Source organism: Macaca nemestrina, chromosome 1 (assembly GCF_043159975.1).
Source record: "Macaca nemestrina isolate mMacNem1 chromosome 1, mMacNem.hap1, whole genome shotgun sequence".
In the NCBI taxonomy this organism is placed as follows: Eukaryota; Metazoa; Chordata; class Mammalia; order Primates; family Cercopithecidae; genus Macaca; species Macaca nemestrina.
Genome location: NC_092125.1, coordinates 117885826 through 117907352, shown reverse-complemented (window position 1 = coordinate 117907352; position 21527 = coordinate 117885826). Strand labels below are relative to the sequence as shown.

Sequence of the window (21527 nt, the reverse complement as noted above, 5' to 3'; positions counted from 1 at the left end):
GGATTTATAATCTAGAAGAATTTTTGAATCATCCTTTACCTTGAGCTTATTTTAGTCTCTCTTTATGCCTAGCCTCAGGAAAGGAGGGGATTTAGGGGAGAAAATATAATTTATCCTGCCGCAAATGCTTTCCCTATGATGGGGATGAGAATTCACAATGTAGAAGGCATGTTGAAGATCACACACTCTTACCGCCAACTGACCTACTTCTTCTGTAAACACCACCTAAATAATGCTGCTTCTTTGCTTTGTCAATTCCGTTTCCCTGCCTGAGATCTGCCCCTCTTCTCTACCTAGGTCCCGTTCTTCTTTAAAGGGCTACTCATGTCCCACCTCCTCCATGAAGCTTTCCCAGACTGTGTCTGTGACAAAGCCTCTCCCAACGTTTAAGTATTTCCTTTCTACTTCTCACTGGGCTCTTGGGATAATTAAAGTCAGTCCTACCAGTTGATTTCCATCCTTCTCGTCTCCATCCCTGTGATCACTGTCCCAATCCAAACGTATTTTCCTTCTGAACCCTTCAAGGTAACCCCTAACTGCAGCCAGGCTTGTCCCGTGCAAGTCTTCCCTCCAGAGGGAACCTGGAATCCCACAGGGCTGCAGAGGCTTTATCTGAAATGTCACTCTGGCTACCTTAATGCCTCTCTCCTCAGCTTCAAATCCTCTGTTGCTCTCTGGATACGGTGTACAGAACCTCATATGAGTTGGTTCCCACCCACCTCTCCAACCTCATCCCCTGCTTCAAATTCTATGCTCTGGCAAGACTGCACTGTTTGTGGTTCTCTAAAATGCTGTTGCATGTGTTTTCCTCTCGCCTAGGATCTTGACTACATTCCACCCTGTTCCTTTTTCCTAACTAACTCCCACTTACACACTAAGGTTCAGCTCAGGGGCCAACCCCCTTCAAAAATCCTTCCTGGACTTCCCCTCTTCCCACAGCAGATTGGATGAGGTGTTTATCAATCTGTGTTCTCATATGCCCAAGGCTACAATCGCCACACTATATTGTATTAGTCTGTTTCGATTATTGCTTCTCCCTCACTGAAGTACAGTAAAGACTGTGGCCTATTTATCTTCATACAGCTAGTTCTTCTTTTAGTCTCTGACTTAGAGGAGGTGCTAAGTGTTTATTGAGTAGATAAAGAGATTGAAAACAAATTCTTTTAAGACAAGGTAGTGTTTCATGCATTTTTACATCCTTAGGACTTGGCTCAATACCTGTTTTTGCTGTGGATAAGGATGATTCCAGGTTACTGTTGCTTGTTTGAAAGATGCTGCTGCAGACTCCTGGCCAAACCTGTGGCTCACAGCAGGCCTAGCAATGCCTGTCTGTTCTCCAGCACACTTCTTGGTTCACACTATGTAATGGTGACAAAATTAATTACAGACCGAGTGGTTGCTCTGTGTGTACTAGGTGTTTAACATATAATCTCTAATTCTAAACACAATCCTGCAAGGTTAACATTATTCTCTGCAGAGAAACTGAGACAGAGGGAAGTTAAAGAACTTTTCCAAGATCATACAACAAGTCATTGGCAAAAGTGGGATGTGAATCCAGGCTTGTCTGTCTATGAAAGCCTTAACATTTCTGTTATCCCTTTTCCTATCTATAGTTTATATTTTAGCAACATAAATGAAACTATAAAGTAATGGTTTATAGTTTAGAAAAAGAAGGAAAGAAAAAAAGGGGAAGTTTGGCCATGACCCTGCCACCTGAAAAAAATCCAGCTGTTTTAATTTGCCCGTATTTTCATCCTGTGTGTGTCCACATGTTTATCAAGTGAATATGGTAGACATGCCATTTGTGTTTTGCTATCTTTCTCTCTCTCTCTCTCTTTTAACCAAACGTTACATCAGAAGCATATTCCAATGTCTGGTCATAGTCTTTGTGATTGTAATTTTAACGACTTGCGCTTCATTTTGGATCTTGACCTTAATAAGACTCTTCCAACTCCAGTGGCTCCCCAGTCCCTTCTCCTTTCCAGTCACTGCTCTGTAAGTGCATTTGGCTTTTATTGGAGGCAGCTGTGAAGAGCGTGCTGAACTCGTTGCCAGAAAAGTTGGACTGAGTCCCAGATCTGACAGTTACTAGTTGTGTGACCTTGGGCGAGTCAGGTTCATTCAATGTCAAGCTCCTCCTTTGGTCTGTGAGCACCTTTAAGGCAGGGATTATTTTATTTCTCCTTTGTAGGCTTCGTTTCTGGCACAGAGTATGAGATGAATACATGCTTGATAAAGTCTCTCAACTTCCTTATCTGTAAAATGGGATCATTAAGCATATTCCATAAAGATACGGTAATTAAATAAGGCTTTCTATGCACACACATACACATACACAAACATACATTCTCTACAGTTGTAAATCATAATATAAATATAAGTTGGTATAACTATTATCATTGCTGGGTTTATACAATTCACATAAAAGTCCATTCAATTATCTGGAAGAGCGGCAAACTTCCTGACTGAAAGATTCATCTTTCAACCAGATGTTTGGTATGCTGTAGGCACAGTAGACCACAGACTTAGAGGAGTCAGTGCTTATGCTGACTTGTTTGTACTGCTTTGACACGATGTTGTCTGCCTTGACAATAGAGATTGCATATGTTTAACTTGCTGGGTACAACACCATGCTCAGCCAGGACCTAAATAAGTTCACTTTAGCGTGATTAAAGTGAGAGATGTGGAATGTTTTTTAAAAGTTCAGGTCCAAGTGACAGAGTAGTTTGCAAGAACTCATTCTAGTTGGTGCAGTCATTTGCTGGGGGGCATACTAGGATTAGTTGGGTTTATGCACGAGGAAACAGTCCAATAGTGTGGGAGCAGTTTTCCATTTTTTCCAGGTATAAAGACAATGGCCCTACAGAAACAAAAGGAAATAGTCCAAAGACTTGTGAAATAATTCTTATCTCATCTGTTCTTGTGATAATAATAATTCTTTTTCACAAAGTAAGTCCTAAGAGCCAAAGTTTTCCATCATCTACATAATATCAACATTGTAATTCTGAGTATTAGCAAAGATTAAGTTGTTTTCAAGGTTGGTTGACTCAAAAACCCCAGAAACATGCTGGCACATAACACTGGGAAATAAATACTTTTAAAAATTTTAACATTTTATTTAGAGTGTAGTATTGTTATCTGCAGGAAGGTTAATACAATGCAAGCTACTCTATCATTACTAGAAGCACACTTTTTCATACTGCTTTTAAACTACATTAATCAAATTAAACAATATTTTAAAAGTACACACCTGAAAAAATGACCACAAACAATATGTGTGATGACTGACAAACTAGAAAATCCAGAGGAAATTGATAAATTCTTGTAAACATACAATCCCCCTACTTTGAATCAGGAAAAAATAGAAATCATGAAGAAATCAATAACAAGTAGTGAGATTGGATCAGTAATGAAAAGTCTGCCAAGAACAACAAAAAACCTAGGACCAGACAGATTTACAGCTGAATTCTACCAGATATTTTAAAAATAATTGGTACCAATCTTAGTGAAACTATTCCAAAAGATTGAGAAGGAGGGAATCCTCCCTAATTCTTTTTACAAAGCCAGTATGACCTGGATACCAAAGCCAGGAAAGGACATAACAATAACAACAGCAACAGCAACAACAAAACAAAAAACTACAGACCGATATCCCTGATGAACACAGATGCAAAACTTCTCAACAAAATACTAACAAATCAAATCCAAGAGAATATAAAAAAATTCACTACAATCAAGTAGGTTTCATCCCAGGGAGCAGAGAAGGTTCAACATACACAAGTCCATAAATATGATACAGCACATAAACAGGATTAAAAACAAAAACCATATGATCATCTCAATAGATGCAGAAAAAGCACTTGATAAAATCCAGCATCCCTTTATGATAAAAACCCTCAACAAACTAGGCATAGAAGGAACATGCCTCAAAATAATGAAAACATATATGACAAATTCACAACCAACATCATACTGAGTGGGGAAAAGTTGAAAGCATTCCCCTAAGAACTGGAACTAGACAAAGATGACCACTTTCACCACTTCTGTTCAACATAGTACTGAAAGTCCTAGCCAGAGCAATAGGGCAAGAGAAAGAAATGCAATGTACCCATATGAGAAAAGAGGAAATCAAACTATCTCTGTTTGCCCATGATATGACCTTGTATCTAGAAAACCCTAAAGACTCCTCCAAAAGACTCCGAGATTTGATAAATGAATTCAGTAAAGTCTCAGCTTACAAAATCAGTGTACACAAATCAGTAGTACTGTTACACACCAACAATGACTGAGTTGAGAATCAAATCAAGAACTCAATCTCTTTTACAACGGCTGTAAAATTAAAATAGAATACTTAGGAATATACTTAACCAAGGAGATGAAAGAGCTCTACAAGGAGAACTACAAAGCAGTGCTGAAAAAAATCATAGGTAATACAAACAAATGGAAATACATCCCATGTTCATGTATGGGAAGAATTAGTGTCATAAAAATGACTATACTGCCCAAAACAATCTACAGAGTTAATGCAATTTCTTTCAAAATACCAACATAATTCTTCACAAAATTAGAAAAAAAGTCCTAAAATTCATATGGGACCAAAAAAGAGGCTGAATAGCCATACCAGTCCTAAGCAAGCAAAATGAATCTGGAGGCATCACATTACTTGACTTCAAATTATATACGACTATAGTAACTAAACCAACGTGGTACTGGTAAAAAAGTAGATATATAGACAAATGGAATAGTATAGAGAACCCAGAAATAAAGCCAAACACAACCAACTGATCTCCAACAAAGCATACAAAAACACAAACCAGGGAAAGGACACCCTTTTCAATAAATGGTGCTGGGAAATTTGGATAGCCACATGAAACTAGATCCCTATCTTTTACCATATATAAAAATTAGTTCAAGTTGAATTAAAGACTTAAATCTAAGACCTGAAACCATAAAAATTCTAGAAGAAAACCTAGGAAAAATTTTTCCGGACATTGTCCTAGGCAAAGAATTTTATGATGAAGACCTCCAAAGCAAATGCAACAAAAACAAAAGTAGACAATCAGGACTTAATTAAACGAAAAAGCTTCTGCACAGAAAAAAAAATAAGTATCAGAGTAAACAGCCAACAGAATGGGAGAAAATATTCGCAAACTATACATCTAACAAAGGAATAATATCCTGAACCTACAAGGAAATCAAAAAATCAGCAAGAAAAAAAAAAAACACCAAAAAATCCCATTAAAAACTGGGTAAATGACATAAACAGACATTTCTTAAAAGAAGATATACAGAAGCCATATGAAAAAACATGCTCAACACCATGAATCATCAGAGAAATACATTAAAACCCCAATGAGAGACCACCGTATTGCAGCCAGAATGGCCATTGATAAAAAGTCAAAAAATAATAGATATTGGCTGGATATGGTAAAAAGTGAACCTTTACATGCTGATGGTGGGAATGTAAATTAGTGCAACCTCTATGAAAAATAGTATGAAAATTTCTCAAAAAACTAAAAGTATATCTACAATTTGATCCAGCAATCCCACTACTGGGTATCTACCTCAAGCAAAATAAATCATTATATCAAAAAGACACCTGCATGCATATGTTTATTATGGTGCAATTCACAATTGCAAAGGTATGAAATCAACCTAAGTGCCCATCAATTGGAAAGTGGATAAGGAAATTGTGGCATAAATATATCATGGAGTACTACTCAGCCATAAAAAAAGAATGAAATAAAGTCCTTTGCAGCAACTCAGGTGAAATTGGAGGCCATTATTCTAAGTAAGGTAACTCAGGAATGGAAAATCCAAATACTGTATGTTCTCACTTATCAGTGGGAGCTAAGCTATGGGTATGCAAAGGCAGACAGAGTGGTATAATGGACACTGGAAACTGAGACAGAGGTGAGCAGGAAGGGGGTAAGGGATTTGAAAAAAACTACCTATTGGGGTACAATATACACTGTACTACATGTGATTTCACACACTAGAAAATATTTTTACTGTGTAATTTAAGGCTAATTCATTTTGCCACTTGAGCAGAAGAGATGACTTCAAAAATAACTATGATTTATCTGTATTTATTCTTTGATTCTTAAATTCAGTTTACCTGGGTATATGTTCACTCTGAATTTTCATCAAATTTATTTATAAACTAATGAAACAAATACATATTTTTAATAATCAGCAAACAAAATAAGACATGTAAGGAATAGTGGAGAATAAAAGATAAAGAACTAGTAGGTTGGTGCAAAAGTAATTGCGGGTTTTGACATTGAAACCCGCAATTACTTTTACACCACCTGAATAGTATCTTTAAAGTGCTGAAATTAAAACAAAACAAAACAAAGCCTGTCAACCTAGAATTCTATACCCAGCAAAAATTTACTTCAAAAGTGAAAGCAAAATTAAGATGTTTTTAGAGAAACAAAAGCAGACAGAAACCAATTCAAGCAGACATAATTATAACTGCTAAATAACTTCTTCAGACTAGAAATTTAGACCTATAAAAAAATGAAGAGAACCCAAAATTGTAAATATGTAAAAAAATATAAAACATGCTGTATTTTTCTTCTCTCAATTTCTTTAAAAGATAACTTAGTTATAGTCATGATGGAATAACAGAACTAGACTTACCCTCCCACTACAAACAACTAGAAAGCTTAACAAATATATGAAACAATGTTTTCAGCAAAGGACAACAGGCAGCATGAGCTTATAATTCCTGTAAGAATGAAAATATATGAAGTGAAAGCTATATAGCAGGCCTGTATTTCTGTTATTCTAGTAGAAGGCACATTCTAAATGAAAGTATAGGAGGAGTATCCAAAGCAGAATAAAAAGTAGTCTCATTAGGTATTATACAGAGCTCAGAGTTGAGGGAGGTTGAGATAACTGGAACTCATGGGGCAGAGTTCTGTAGAGGAGGAAGCTATACAGAAAAAGAGATCCAGAAATCTGTATCTTAAATGTCCAATTGAGTCTTTGCTGAGTACCAAGCTGCACATGTGTAGAGTGAAATTCCACAAGGTTGGGCAAAGAAAGTCTGTGGAGCTATAAGCTGAGCAATGACTAGATCTCACACAGGACTGGGACACGATTGTATTCCACCCAGCAAGAAGACAGAGTTCTCTATAATCACCCAATGGCACAAAATAGAGACTCCTGGTTGGGGTTGGGGAGTGTCATACTTTATTAGTAGGGTGAAAATATCTCTAGAAAAATGAGTTCTATTGTAGACTCACAACAACAAAAAGCTTAAAAACAACTTCTGAAAGGATGAAGATTATTGAACATTATTTACTTTCCTGAAGAAATGAAGCATAATTCTATTGTTTAAAATGGCAACAAATTGAGGCAATCAACAACATAAAATTCATAATATCCAGTGAGCAATTAAATATTTCTAGACATGACAAGAAGAAGAAAAATGTGACAAATAACAAGAAATCAGTCAATAGAAATGAACCTCAAAATAAAAATGATAATGGGAAAAGCAGGCAAACATGCTAAAATAGCTCTTACAAATATATTCAAGTATTTTAAGAAAAAACAAACATAATGATAAGAGAAATAGTACAAAAAGAACCAATTAGTACTTTGGGAATGGAAAAAGTCTAAACATTTCACAACATCTGAAATAAAAACTTACTGGATGGGATTAACAAAAGATAAGACACAACAGGAAGAAACATGAGTGAACTTGAAAACATGCAATAGAAAATATTCAGTTTGAAGCACAGAGAGAAAAAAGAATAAAAACCAGTGCCTTAGTGATGGGTAAAATAATATCAAGTATAGTCTAATGTAAAATAAATATCAAGGTGGTAGACTTATACCCAACCGTATCAATAATTACATTGAAGGTAAAAGGCATAAACCATCCAATTAAAAGGCAGAGATTGTGAGACTAGTTAAGAATGCAAGACCTGACTATATGCTGTTGAAAAGGAACCTACCCAAAAAATAGTTTAAAGGCAAAAGGATAGAAAAGGTAGGCTATTGATCACTTATACATTGCTAGTGAGAATGTAAAATTCTATCATCATTCTGGAAAGGATTATGGCAGTTTCTTGCAAAACCAAACAATCTAATAAATGTTAGTTACAAAAAACTTGACAGTGAGCACATACTGTTGGAAGGATACACTTGCTCAGTGAAGGATTGCCACAAATCTTTAATTTGTAAGAAATTCAGTATCTGTGGGAGCAAGATGGCCAAATAGGAACAGCTCCAGTCTCCAACTCCCAGCGCGAGCGACACAGAAGACCGGTGATTTCTGCATTTTCAACTGAGGTACTGGGTTCATCTCACTGGGGAGTGCCGGACGATCAGTGCTGGTCAGCTGCTGCAGCCCGACCAGCGAGAGCTGAAGCAGGGCGAGGCATTGCCTCACCTGGGAAGCGCAAGGGGGAAGGGAATCCCTTTTCCTAGCCAGGGGAACTGAGACACACAACACCTGGAAAATCGGGTAACTCCCACCCCAATACTGCGCTTTAAGCAAACAGGCACACCAGGAGATCATATCCCACACCTGGCTGGGAGGGTCCCACACCCACGGAGCCTCCCTCATTGCTAGCACAGCAGTCTGTGATCTACCGGCAAGGCAGCAGCGAGGCTGGGGGAGGGGCGCCTGCCATTGCTGAGGCTTAAGTAGGTAAACAAAGCTGCTGGGAAGCTCCAACTGGGTGGAGCTCACAGCAGCTCAAGGAAACCTGCCTGTCTCTGTAGACTCCACCTCTGGGGACAGGGCAATAACAAACTCAGCCGAAACCTCTGCAGACGCAAACGACTCTATCTGACAGCTTTGAAGAGAGCAGTGGATCTCCCAACACGGAGGTTGAGATCTGAGAAGGGACAGACTCCCTGCTCAAGTGGGTCCCTGACCCCTGAGTGGCCTAACTGGGAGACATCCCCCACTAGGGGCAGTCTGACACCCCACACCTCACAGGGTGGAGTACACCCCTGAGAGGAAGCTTCCAAAGCAAGAATCAGACAGGTACACTCGCTGTTCAGAAATATTCTATCTTCTGCAGCCTCTGCTGCTGATACCCAGGCAAACAGGGTCTGGAGTGGACCTCAAGCAATCTCCAACAGACCTACAGCTGAGGGTCCTGACTGTTAGAAGGAAAACTATCAAACAAGAAGGACACCTACACCAAAACCCCATCAGTACATCACCATCATCAAAGACCAGAGGCAGATAAAACCACAAAGATGGGGAAAAAGCAGGGCAGAAAAGCTGGAAATTCAAAAAATAAGAGCGCATCTCCCCCGGCAAAGGAGCGCAGCTCATCGCCAGCAACGGATCAAAGCTGGACGGAGAATGACTTTGACGAGATGAGAGAAGAAGGCTTCAGTCCATCAAATTTCTCAGAGCTAAAGGAGGAATTACGTACCCAGCGCAAAGAAACTAAAAATCTTGAAAAAAAAGTGGAAGAATTGATGGCTAGAGTAATTAATGCAGAGAAGGTCATAAACGAAATGAAAGAGATGAAAACCATGACACGAGAAATACGTGACAAATGCACAAGCTTCAGTAACCGACTCGATCAACTGGAAGAAAGAGTATCAGCGATTGAGGATCAAATGAATGAAATGAAGCGAAAAGAGAAACCAAAAGAAAAAATAAGAAAAAGAAATGAACAAAGCCTGCAAGAAGTATGGGATTATGTAAAAAGACCAAATCTACGTCTGATTGGGATGCCTGAAAGTGAGGGGGAAAATGGAACCAAGTTGGAAAACACTCTTCAGGATATCATCCAGGAGAACTTCCCCAACCTAGTAGGGCAGGCCAACATTCAAATCCAGGAAATACAGAGAACGCCACAAAGATACTCCTCGAGAAGAGCAACTCCAAGACACATAATTGCCAGATTCACCAAAGTTGAAATGAAGGAAAAAATCTTAAGGGCAGCCAGAGAGAAAGGTCGGGTTACCCACAAAGGGAAGCCCATCAGACTAACAGCAGATCTCTCGGCAGAAACTCTCCAAGCCAGAAGAGAGTGGGGGCCAATATTCAACATTCTTAAAGAAAAGAATTTTAAACCCAGAATTTCATATCCAGCCAAACTAAGTTTCATCAGTGAAGGAGAAATAAAATCCTTTACAGATAAGCAAATGCTTAGAGATTTTGTCACCACTAGGCCTGCCTTACAAGAGACCCTGAAGGAAGCACTAAACATGGAAAGGAACAACCGGTACCAGCCATTGCAAAAACATGCCAAAATGTAAAGACCATCGAGGCTAGGAAGAAACTGCATCAACTAACGAGCAAAATAACCAGTTAATATCATAATGGCAGGATCAAGTTCACACATAACAATCTTAACCTTAAATGTAAATGGACTAAATGCTCCAATTAAAAGACACAGACTGGCAAACTGGTTAAAGAGTCAAGACCCATCAGTCTGCTGTATTCAGGAGACCCATCTCACACGCAGAGACATACATAGGCTCAAAATAAAGGGATGGAGGAAGATTTACCAAGCAAATGGAGAACAAAAAAAAGCGGGGGTTGCAATACTAGTCTCTGATAAAACAGACTTTAAACCATCAAAGATCAAAAGAGACAAAGAAGGCCATTACATAATGGTAAAGGGATCAATTCAACAGGAAGAGCTAACTATCCTAAATATATATGCACCCAATACAGGAGCACCCAGATTCATCAAGCAAGTCCTTAGAGACTTACAAAGAGACTTAGACTCCCATACAATAATAATGGGAGACTTCAACACTCCACTGTCAACATTAGACAGATCAACGAGACAGAAAGTTAACAAGGATATCCAGGAATTGAACTCATCTCTGCAGCAAGCAGATCTAATAGACATCTATAGAACTCTCCACCCCAAATCAACAGAATATACATTCTTCTCAGCACCACATCGTACTTACTCCAAAATCGACCACGTAATTGGAAGTAAAGCACTCCTCAGCAAATGTACAAGAACAGAAATTATAACAAACTGTCTCTCAGACCACAGTGCAATCAAGCTAGAACTCAGGACTAAGAAACTCAATCAAAACCACTCAACTACATGGAAACTGAACAACCTGCTCCTGAATGACTACTGGGTACATAACGAAATGAAGGCAGAAATAAAGATGTTCTTTGAAACCAATGAGAACAAAGATACAACATACCAGAATCTCTGGGACACATTTAAAGCAGTGTGTAGAGGGAAATTTATAGCACTAAATGCCCACAAGAGAAAGCAGGAAAGATCTAAAATTGACACTCTAACATCGCAATTAAAAGAACTAGAGAAGCAAGAGCAAACACATTCGAAAGCTAGCAGAAGGCAAGAAATAACTAAGATCAGAGCAGAACTGAAGGAGATAGAGACACAAAAAACTCTCCAAAAAATCAATGAATCCAGGAGTTGGTTTTTTGAAAAGATCAACAAAATTGACAGACCACTAGCAAAACTAATAAAGAAGAAAAGAGAGAAGAATCAAATCGACGCAATTAAAAATGATAAAGGGGATATCACCACTGACCCCACAGAAATACAAACTACCATCAGAGAATACTATAAACACCTCTACGCAAATAAACTGGAAAATCTAGAAGAAATGGATAATTTCCTGGACACTTACACTCTTCCAAGACTAAACCAGGAAGAAGTTGAATCCCTGAATAGACCAATAGCAGGCTCTGAAATTGAGGCAATAATTAATAGCCTACCAACCAAAAAAAGTCCAGGACCAGATGGATTCACAGCTGAATTCTACCAGAGGTACAAGGAGGAGTTGGTACCATTCCTTCTGAAACTATTCCAATCAATAGAAAAAGAGGGAATCCTCCCTAACTCATTTTATGAGGCCAACATCATCCTGATACCAAAGCCTGGCAGAGACACAACAAAAAAAGAGAATTTTAGACCAATATCTCCGATGAACATCGATGCAAAAATCCTCAATAAAATACTGGCAAACCGGATCCAGCAACACATCAAAAAGCTTATCCACCATGATCAAGTGGGCTTCATCCCTGGGATGCAAGGCTGGTTCAACATTCGCAAATCAATAAACATAATCCAGCATATAAACAGAACCAAAGACAAGAACCACATGATTATCTCAATAGATGCAGAAAAGGCTTTTGACAAAATTCAACAGCCCTTCATGCTAAAAACGCTCAATAAATTCGGTATTGATGGAACGTACCTCAAAATAATAAGAGCTATTTATGACAAACCCACAGCCAATATCATACTGAATGGGCAAAAATTGGAAAAATTCTCTTTGAAAACTGGCACAAGACAGGGATGCCCTCTCTCACCACTCCTATTCAACATAGTGTTGGAAGTTCTGGCTAGGGCAATTAGGCAAGAGAAAGAAATCAAGGGTATTCAGTTAGGAAAAGAAGAAGTCAAATTGTCCCTGTTTGCAGATGACATGATTGTATATTTAGAAAACCCCATCGTCTCAGCCCAAAATCTCCTTAAGCTGATAAGCAACTTCAGCAAAGTCTCAGGATACAAAATTAATGTGCAAAAATCACAAGCATTCTTATACACCAGTAACAGACAAACAGAGAGCCAAATCAGGAATGAACTTCCATTCACAATTGCTTCAAAGAGAATAAAATACCTAGGAATCCAACTTACAAGGGATGTAAAGGACCTCTTCAAGGAGAACTACAAACCACTGCTCAGTGAAATAAAAGAGGACACAAACAAATGGAAGAACATACCATGCTCATGGATAGGAAGAATCAATATCGTGAAAATGGCCATACTGCCCAAGGTAATTTATAGATTCAATGCCATCCCCATCAAGCTACCAATGAGTTTCTTCACAGAATAGGAAAAAACTGCTTTAAAGTTCATATGGAATCAAAAAAGAGCCCGCATCTCCAAGGCAATCCTAAGTCAAAAGAACAAAGCTGGAGGCATCACGCTACCTGACTTCAAACTATACTACAAGGCTACAGTAACCAAAACAGCATGGTACTGGTACCAAAACAGAGATATAGACCAATGGAACAGAACAGAGTCCTCAGAAATAATACCACAGATCTACAGCCATCTGATCTTTGACAAACCTGAGAGAAACAAGAAATGGGGAAAGGATTCCCTATTTAATAAATGGTGCTGGGAAAATTGGCTAGCCATAAGTAGAAAGCTGAAACTGGATCCTTTCCTTACTCCTTATACGAAAATTAATTCAAGATGGATTAGAGACTTAAATGTTAGACCTAATACCATAAAAATCCTATAGGAAAACCTAGGTAGTACCATTCAGGACATAGGCATGGGCAAAGACTTCATGTCTAAAACACCAAAAGCAACGGCAGCAAAAGCCAAAATTGACAAATGGGATCTCATTAAACTAAAGAGCTTCTGCACAGCAAAAGAAACTACCATCAGAGTGAACAGGAAACCTACAGAATGGGAGAAAATTTTTGCAATCTACTCATCTGACAAAGGGCTAATATCCAGAACCTACAAAGAACTCAAACAAATGTACAAGAAAAAAACAAACAACCCCATCAAAAAGTGGGCAAAGGATATGAACAGACATTTCTCAAAAGAAGACATTCATACAGCCAACAGACACCTGAAAAAATGCTCATCATCACTGGCCATCAGAGAAATGCAAATCAAAACCACAATGAGATACCATCTCACACCAGTTAGAATGGCGATCATGAAAAAGTCAGGAAACAACAGGTGCTGGAGAGGATGTGGAGAAATAGGAACACTTTTACACTGTTGGTGGGATTGTAAACTAGTTCAACCATTATGGAAAACAGTATGGCGATTCCTCAAGGATCTAGAACTTGATGTACCATATGACCCAGCCATCCCATTACTGGGTATATACCCAAAGGATTATAAATTATGCTGCTATAAAGACACATGCACACGTATGTTTATTGCGGCACTATTCACAATAGCAAAGACTTGGAATCAACCCAAATGTCCATCAGTGACAGATTGGATTAAGAAAATGTGGCACATATACACCATGGAATACTATGCAGCCATAAAAAAGGATGAGTTTGTGTCCTTTGTAGGGACATGGATGCAGCTGGAAACCATCATTCTTAGCAAACTATCACAAGAACAGAAAACCAAACACCGCATGTTCTTACTCATAGGTGGGAACTGAACAATGAGATCACTTGGACTCAGGAAGGGGAACATCACACACCGGGTCCTATCATGGGGAGGGGGGAGGGGGGAGGGATTGCATTGGGAGTTATACCTGAGGTAAATGATGAATTGATGGGTGCAGCACACCAACATGGCACAAGTATACATATGTAACAAACCTGCACGTTATGAACATGTACCCTACAACTTAAAGTATAATAATAATAATAATAAATAAATTAAAAAAAAAAGAAATTCAGTATCTGTGAAGCACAATAAAGCAAAATGCAATAAAAAAAAAACAAAACTTGTAGCTAACATAGTGCTCAATGAAAGAAAGACAGAGTTTGCCTGCCACACCTACCCCCAATATCATAATCAAGGCAAAAATATTAATACTCACTACCTCTTTTCAATATTTTACTATAGGCTTCAAATGATACAATCCTGTATATATTATTTATTTTCTTATAAAAATAAAGCATAGTGCTATTTTCCATTAAATTCCATAAAATCCTAAGGAATCTACAAAAAAGTTGCCAAAAGTAACGTGAGGGTAGTAAGATCACAGGTTAAAAAGACAATATCAAAAAATTAATAGCAATTCCATATACTAGTAATGAGATTAGAAAATGAAGTTGAAAAACATTACCATTTACAGTAACATCAAATTTGGAATTCTTCAAGATAAATTTAACAATTATAGGCCAGACTGTACAATGCAAACTACAAAACATTGCTGAGGGAAATTAAAGAAGACCTAAGTAAAACGAGGTATAAACCAATGTTCCCAGATGAGACGACTCAATATTGTTAAAATGGCAGTTCTCCCCAAATGGTCCATAGATGCAATGCAATCCTACCAGCAATCCCAGAATGTTTTCCATTGCAAACTATACAATCTAGTTCTAATATTTTATAGAACAGCAAAGGACTGACGATACCCCAGGCTGGAGTGTTGCTCCGCCTCCCGGGTTCACACCATTCTCCTGCTTCAGCCTCCCATATAGCTGGGACTACAGGCACCCGCCACCAAGCCCGGCTAATTTTTTTGTATTTTTAGTAGAGACGGGGTTTCACCGTGTTAGCCAGGATGGTCTTGCCTGACCTCGTGATCCGCCCGCCTTGGCCTCCCAAAGTGCTGGGATTACAGGCATGAGTCACCACACCCGGCCATAATTTTTAAAAGAGAAAGAAATTCAGAGGATTAAACTACTTGATTTTAATACTGTGAAGCTATAGTAAACTGTGAAGCTATAGTAAACAAGACAGTGTGATATTCATGTAAGGATAGATAAATATGCTAATGAGACAAAACAGAAAATTCAGAAACAGACCCACACATTCATGGTTGATTGATTTTTACCAAAGGCATCAAGATAATTCAATGAGAATAGGATAGTCTTTTCAATAATGGTGTTGGAACAATTGGCTATCCATTTTGAAAAAATAAACCTCAGCATTAAACTTATTCCTTATATAAGTATTATCTTGAAATTAATCTTAGATCTAAAAGTAACAGCTAAAACCATAAAACTTCTACAAGAGAACATTGAGGAAAATCTTTGCAAACTCAAGATAAGCAAAAAATTTTACAGATAAAATTAAAATAACTGTGAACCATGTAAGTTGTTAAACATTGTTTAGTTTTCATGAACATTAAAAGCTTTTGCTCTTTGTCATTGTTAAGAAAATGAAAAAGGCAAGCCACAAACTGGAAGGAAATATTTGTCTCACATGTATCTGACAAAAAACGTCTATCTGAAATATATAAAGAATTCTTACAGTTCTGTAATAAAAAGACAAATGATCCAATAAAGATTTTAACAGGCACTTCACAAAGGAAGATACACAAATAGACTCTAAGGGAGAGCATGTGATCAAAGAAAAGAGAGGCATTTCATAATAATAAAATGAGGGCATCATAATGAATTCATTAGGAAGACATAACAATCATAAATGAGTATTCACTTAATAGTAAAGCCTTTACATTTATTATTATTATTATTATTATTTTTGAGATGGAGTCTCACTCTGTTGCTCAGGCTGGAGTGCAGTGGTGAGATCTCAGCTCACTGCAAGCTGCGCCTCCCAGGTTCACCCCTTTCTCCTGCCTCAGCCTCCTGAGTAGCTGGGACTACAGGTGTCCGTCACCACGACCGGCTAATTTTTTGTATTTTTAGTAGAGACGGGGTTTCACCGTGTTAGCCAGAATGGTCTCAATCTCATGACCTCGTGATCTGCCCGCCTCGGCCTCCCAAAGTGCTGAGATTACAGGCATGAGCCACTATGCCTGGCCAGCTTTTATATTTATGAAATGAAAACTGACAGAACTAAAGGAAGACAGACAATCCATGTAATAGATGAAATTTTTAACAGTTCACATTCCAAATTTCCCACCTTACAACTTTTCTATAATGTATGTTACCCTGGATGAGCCATCTTGGCTTCAGAAATGTCAGGCAGTTGGGTAGAATGAAAATGAGGAGACCTGTGTTCTGGGACTGGATCTGACCCTAAGGATCTTTGAGCAAACTTCATTTAGTCATTCAACAAATACGTATCAAGCTTCATCCGTGGGTCCCAGATTCCCTAGAAGCAGCAATCCAGAGACAATCTGTTCTCTGGGTTTGTGGTTTAATGGCACACACAGGTGAGTACCTCTCTGAGACTCCGATTTTCTGTTTCTGAAATGTGGGCCACAGCAACAATATGGAAATATCATAAATGGCCAGCCACATACGGATGCACAAATACACTGTGGTATAATCATGATAATCTATATAGCAGTGAAATGGATCAACTGGAACTACATTTATCAATGTGAATAAATAAATAAAGTGAACCAGAGAATGATACATTAGTAGATTATTCATATAAGGTTTTAAAATGTGCAAAACAATAATGGGTTATAGGCACGTATCTACAGTAAAGGCAAAAAAAATCATGCATGGGAATAATATATCAAATGTGGAAAAAGATCTTTGGACTTGTATGGTAAGAAAAAGAGCTCTTGAAAGTTATTAACATAACAAGTTAAAATTTGGTAGAAGGATTGAAAGATAAAATGGAAGACATATTTCAGAAACTATAGCAAAAAGAAATGAAAATTAGCAGGAAAAGATATAAAATTAGAGGAATAATCCAGGAGGTCTGGTAACTGAATAATAGGAGCTCAAAAAAGAAACCAGAGAAAACAAAGGGGAGGAAAATATCAATGAAATAAAATTTTCCAGAACTAAAGGCTATGAGTCTTCAGGGCCCACTGAGTATCTAGCACAATGGTTAAAAATAGATCCACATCCAAGCACATGCATGTGAAGTCCCAGAATATTGGTGTATTTGTCAGGATTATTAATGCCAGCTCCTGAAGCAGACAATTCTCAAAAATCTCAGCGGCTTAACAAAACCGTTTGTTTTTCATTTATACAAAATCTAGTGCAGGAGTGTCCAATCTTTTGGCTTTCCTGGGCCACATTGGAAGAAGAAGAATGATGGTCTTGGGCCACACATAAAATCCAGTAGCACTAATGATAGCTGATGAGCTAAAAAAAAAAAAAAATTGCAAAAAGTCTCATACTGTTTTGAAAAAGTTTACAAATTTGTGTTGGGCTGCATTCAAAGCTGTCATGGGCTGCATGCGGCCCATGGGCTGTGAGTTGGATGGGCTTGGTCTAATATGTTTCAGGTGGTTCCACTTCACCTTGTAAACATATCACTTGAATCATGTGTCCCTTGAAGTACCTGTGGCAGGAGAAAACAGGGTTGAAGGAGGCACACCGGCTTTTAGCTTCCTTAGCTTGGAGTTGACATCTGTCACTTCTGCTCCCAGGCCACTTGCAAGAACATGGCTCCAACCTAACTATGGGAGAGGCTGGAAAACCCAGAGGGGCACATGCAATACTTGATGTTTTGCATGCCAATATGGGTTATAAAAGGAAGATCCTATACATTTTCAGAAAAAACCAAACTGTTCATACATAAAAGATCACGAAGCAAAAAGGCTTTGGATTTCTCAATAGCAACACTGGAAATGAGAAAAAATGGAGTAATGCTTTAAACATTTTCAATGTAATCAACTTATACCTGGAAGTCTATACCCAGCCAAACTATCAATCAAGGGTCAGTGCAGAGTAAACCCCTTTTCAGACATTGAAGGTCTCAACTTGCCTTCCATGTACTTTTTCTCAGGAACCTACCACAGAATGTGTTCCATTAAGTGAGACAGAAAATCAAGCAAGAGGAAGACAAAGGATCCAGGAAGTAAGAGACCCAATACAGGAGAGAAGTGAGGATTCTCAGGATGATGGTTAAGGGAGATCCTGTGATGAGAGCTGTGCACCTGGAGGAAGAAAAAAAAAAAAATCAGATAGTAGCAGGTGAGAAAACTCCAGGACAGGCGTCTTCTAGAAGATATAGTTAACAGATTACGTGGAGTATCGGAATATGTTGAGAGAAAATGCAAACAATTGGTACTGAGTTTGTTGAATTAATCACAGTTAGGAAAAGAAGAAAATGGGAGAAAAATAATTATTAAATCTAGAGAAAGCAAAAAGTTCTGCAGGGAAGGAATTAATTAGAGCTTACTGTAAAGCTCAGCTGTGAGTTGCATAATAGTCATCATATGAAATATTGTTCTAATCAAAGTTGTGATCTACGTATATTGAGAGGTTGAAGGGATGGGAAGAATGTATGTGGCAGAGTTGGCAGGGGGTGGGGGGAAGGGAAGAGCCAAACTTTACCTTTTACTGTGAAAACTTAGTTGATAATTCCTAAAACTGGAGAAAAACGTAGCAAATATTTTAAGAGGTAGGAAGTAAATACCTAAAGAACCCAAAGAACCAGCAAGAGGAAATGCAAGGGGTTGACGCAGGGAGAAAGAAATGCAGGGGGCAGGGAGGCTGGGGACGGCCATTTGACTTCATAAACTTTGATCTAGTTGACTATTTGCTTGTATAACTTTGATAAAAAAACAGTTAAAAAAAGGCAAACCAAGTTCTAGCATGATATAGTATAATACAACTTTTATAAATTTCTCCACACTATATTTTATAGACACATACATGGATGTGTGAGTGACTGGAGAAAGACTAGAATATGCACCAAACAGAAAACAGTGTTACCTCTGGAGAGGTTAGCCTGGCATAGTGTTTAGTGGAAAATTTAGTTTTATTGTCATAAAAATGTATTCACGTGTTACTTGTTAAATTAAGCATAAATAAAAGACAAACAGTAAAAGAAAAAAATGTATTTTAGATCAGGAATCTAATGGCCTAATTAAGAAGCCATTTTTGAACTTACCCCACTTTCGCAGAGTTGACAGTGGAAGTGTCAACAGGGAGGGTGAAACTGAGTAAAGAGGTGACCATGAGAGGAAGTAGCAGGGGGTGGCACCAAGGGAGGGACAATGCATGGGACCTTTACTTTGTCTCACTGTACACAACTGTATGTGACTCGTCTGGTCCAAGGCCTACAGAGAGATTTGCACATTTTCAACTAGAAAGTCCTTTCAGGTGGTAGCTGATTATTACTGTCTCCATAATCCAGCCTTGAGAGAAAGCCCAGATACAGGGTGGGGGTGGACGGGGACTTGCTCAGCGTCAAGCAGTGAATTAGGATTGGTGCTGAGTTGCCCAGGAGTTTTACCCATGCTTAGAGCTTCTTACTGCTGACCACTCAGGCAAATGGATCTGGATGTGAATTCCAAGTTCTGTACTTACTGGTCATGTAAGGTTGGCAAGTTCCTTAACTTCTCTGAGCTTTAGCATCCTCACTTACAATGATAATAATGCATGGAACATCCTTAGTGACTATGTACTATATGCCTGGCACACAGCGAGCACTCAATATGTGTTGATAACAATAAATATAATAATCAGAAAGTCGGCTAGGCACGGTGGCTCATGCCCGTAATCCCAGCACATTGGAAGACCGAGGTGGGTGGATCACCTCAGGTCAGGAATTTGAGACCAGCCTGGCCAACATGGAGGAACCCTGTCTCTACCAAAAATATAAAAATGAGCTTGTAATCACAGCTATTCAGGAGGCTGAGGCAGGAGAATCACAGCCAAGATTGCACCACTGCACTCCAGCCTGGGTGACAGAGCAAGACTCAGTCTCGAAAAAAAAAAAAAAAAAAGAAAAAGCAAGTCGAATCTTTTACTTTCCCTTCCTCTTCCCTTTGAAATCAAATGGCATGTTCCAGATCCAAGCAGATATGCTCAGGGTTATCTGTTGTTTTGGGTTATTCATAGACATTAAACATAGTATTAAACTTTTTTATTGTGATATATTATCGGTAAACCAAAAGTATAAATAATAATATAACAAACTCCTGTGTACCTAGTAGCTCACACAAAAGATAAAATATTTCAGGTTCAATCGAAAACTTCTGAGTGCATCTTCCAATTCCTCTCCTCCCCAAAGATAATAATTTTTCTAAATTTGGTATCTTGTTCCCATGCCTGTTTTACTACAAAGACATGTGTCCATAATCTATTAGTGAAGACCATTGTGCTAATGGTATTATGCATTCATAACGATTGACACATGTATACAACTGAGTCATCTGTGTTGTATACAATGACTGACACATATATACAACTGAGTCATTTGTGTTGTATACATGCTTCATCCTGATAAAGCAGATCCTCCTCAACTTCCCCTTGCTTTCACCAATATCCTGTCAAAAGTGCAGTCTTACTGCATGTGCAGTCCTGTGAATGGTGATTGGTCCTGACCTAATCACATGCCAGAAGGAAAAGAAATTCCTCACTTGGAATTCCTCACCTTACCTTTCTACAATGTATGTTGCCCTGGAAGAGCCTCTTTGACCTCAGGGAATGTCAAGAAGTTGGGTAAAATGAAAGGAAGAGATCTGTCATCTGACACTAAGTTTCTTTGAGGAGTCTTCATTCAGTCATTCAACAAATATGTATTGAGCTTCATGTACGTGCCCCAAATTCCCTAGAGGCAGCAATCCAGATGCAATCTGCTCTCTGGATTTATGATTTAATGGAGCACACAGGTGAGTACACATCTCTGAGACTCAGCTCCCCTCGGCTTTGATTTGGTTCCTGGATTTCTGCCTATTCCTCATTATTCTACTTGCTGCCACAGCGAGATGCACCTTCCAGCCTAACGAACTATTTTTAAAGTCTCCAGGGGAAGCTCTCATCATTCAGACAGAAGCTCCAGGGAGATTTTAGTGTTCCCAACAACTTCAGGATGAGGGTTTGTACTGCCAGGCAGAGCCAGTCCTGTGACATATGAAGGCTTAATTTACCCACCCAGAATTTAGTGCCCACTCGGAGCTGGCCAATTCATAGTCTTCTGTTTACAGGTTGCTCCAGCCCTGCTGGCCCCTGCTTCCACCTCAGCATGGGGGACCCCAGTGGCTCACTGCAGGCC

The 21527-nt window shown here is 38.6% G+C and overlaps 1 long non-coding RNA gene across 1 annotated transcript; it reads right to left on the bottom strand.

The window, feature by feature from the left end:
* Positions 1-180: 180 nt before the first annotated feature.
* LOC139357225 (uncharacterized) lies at positions 181-21518 on the bottom strand. The gene is made up of 3 exons (XR_011610149.1): positions 21407-21518; positions 18317-18459; positions 181-2255 (listed from the first exon to the last, which is right to left on the bottom strand). It is a non-coding gene; the product is annotated as an uncharacterized lncRNA (long non-coding RNA).
* Between the last annotated feature and the right edge of the window lie 9 nt (positions 21519-21527).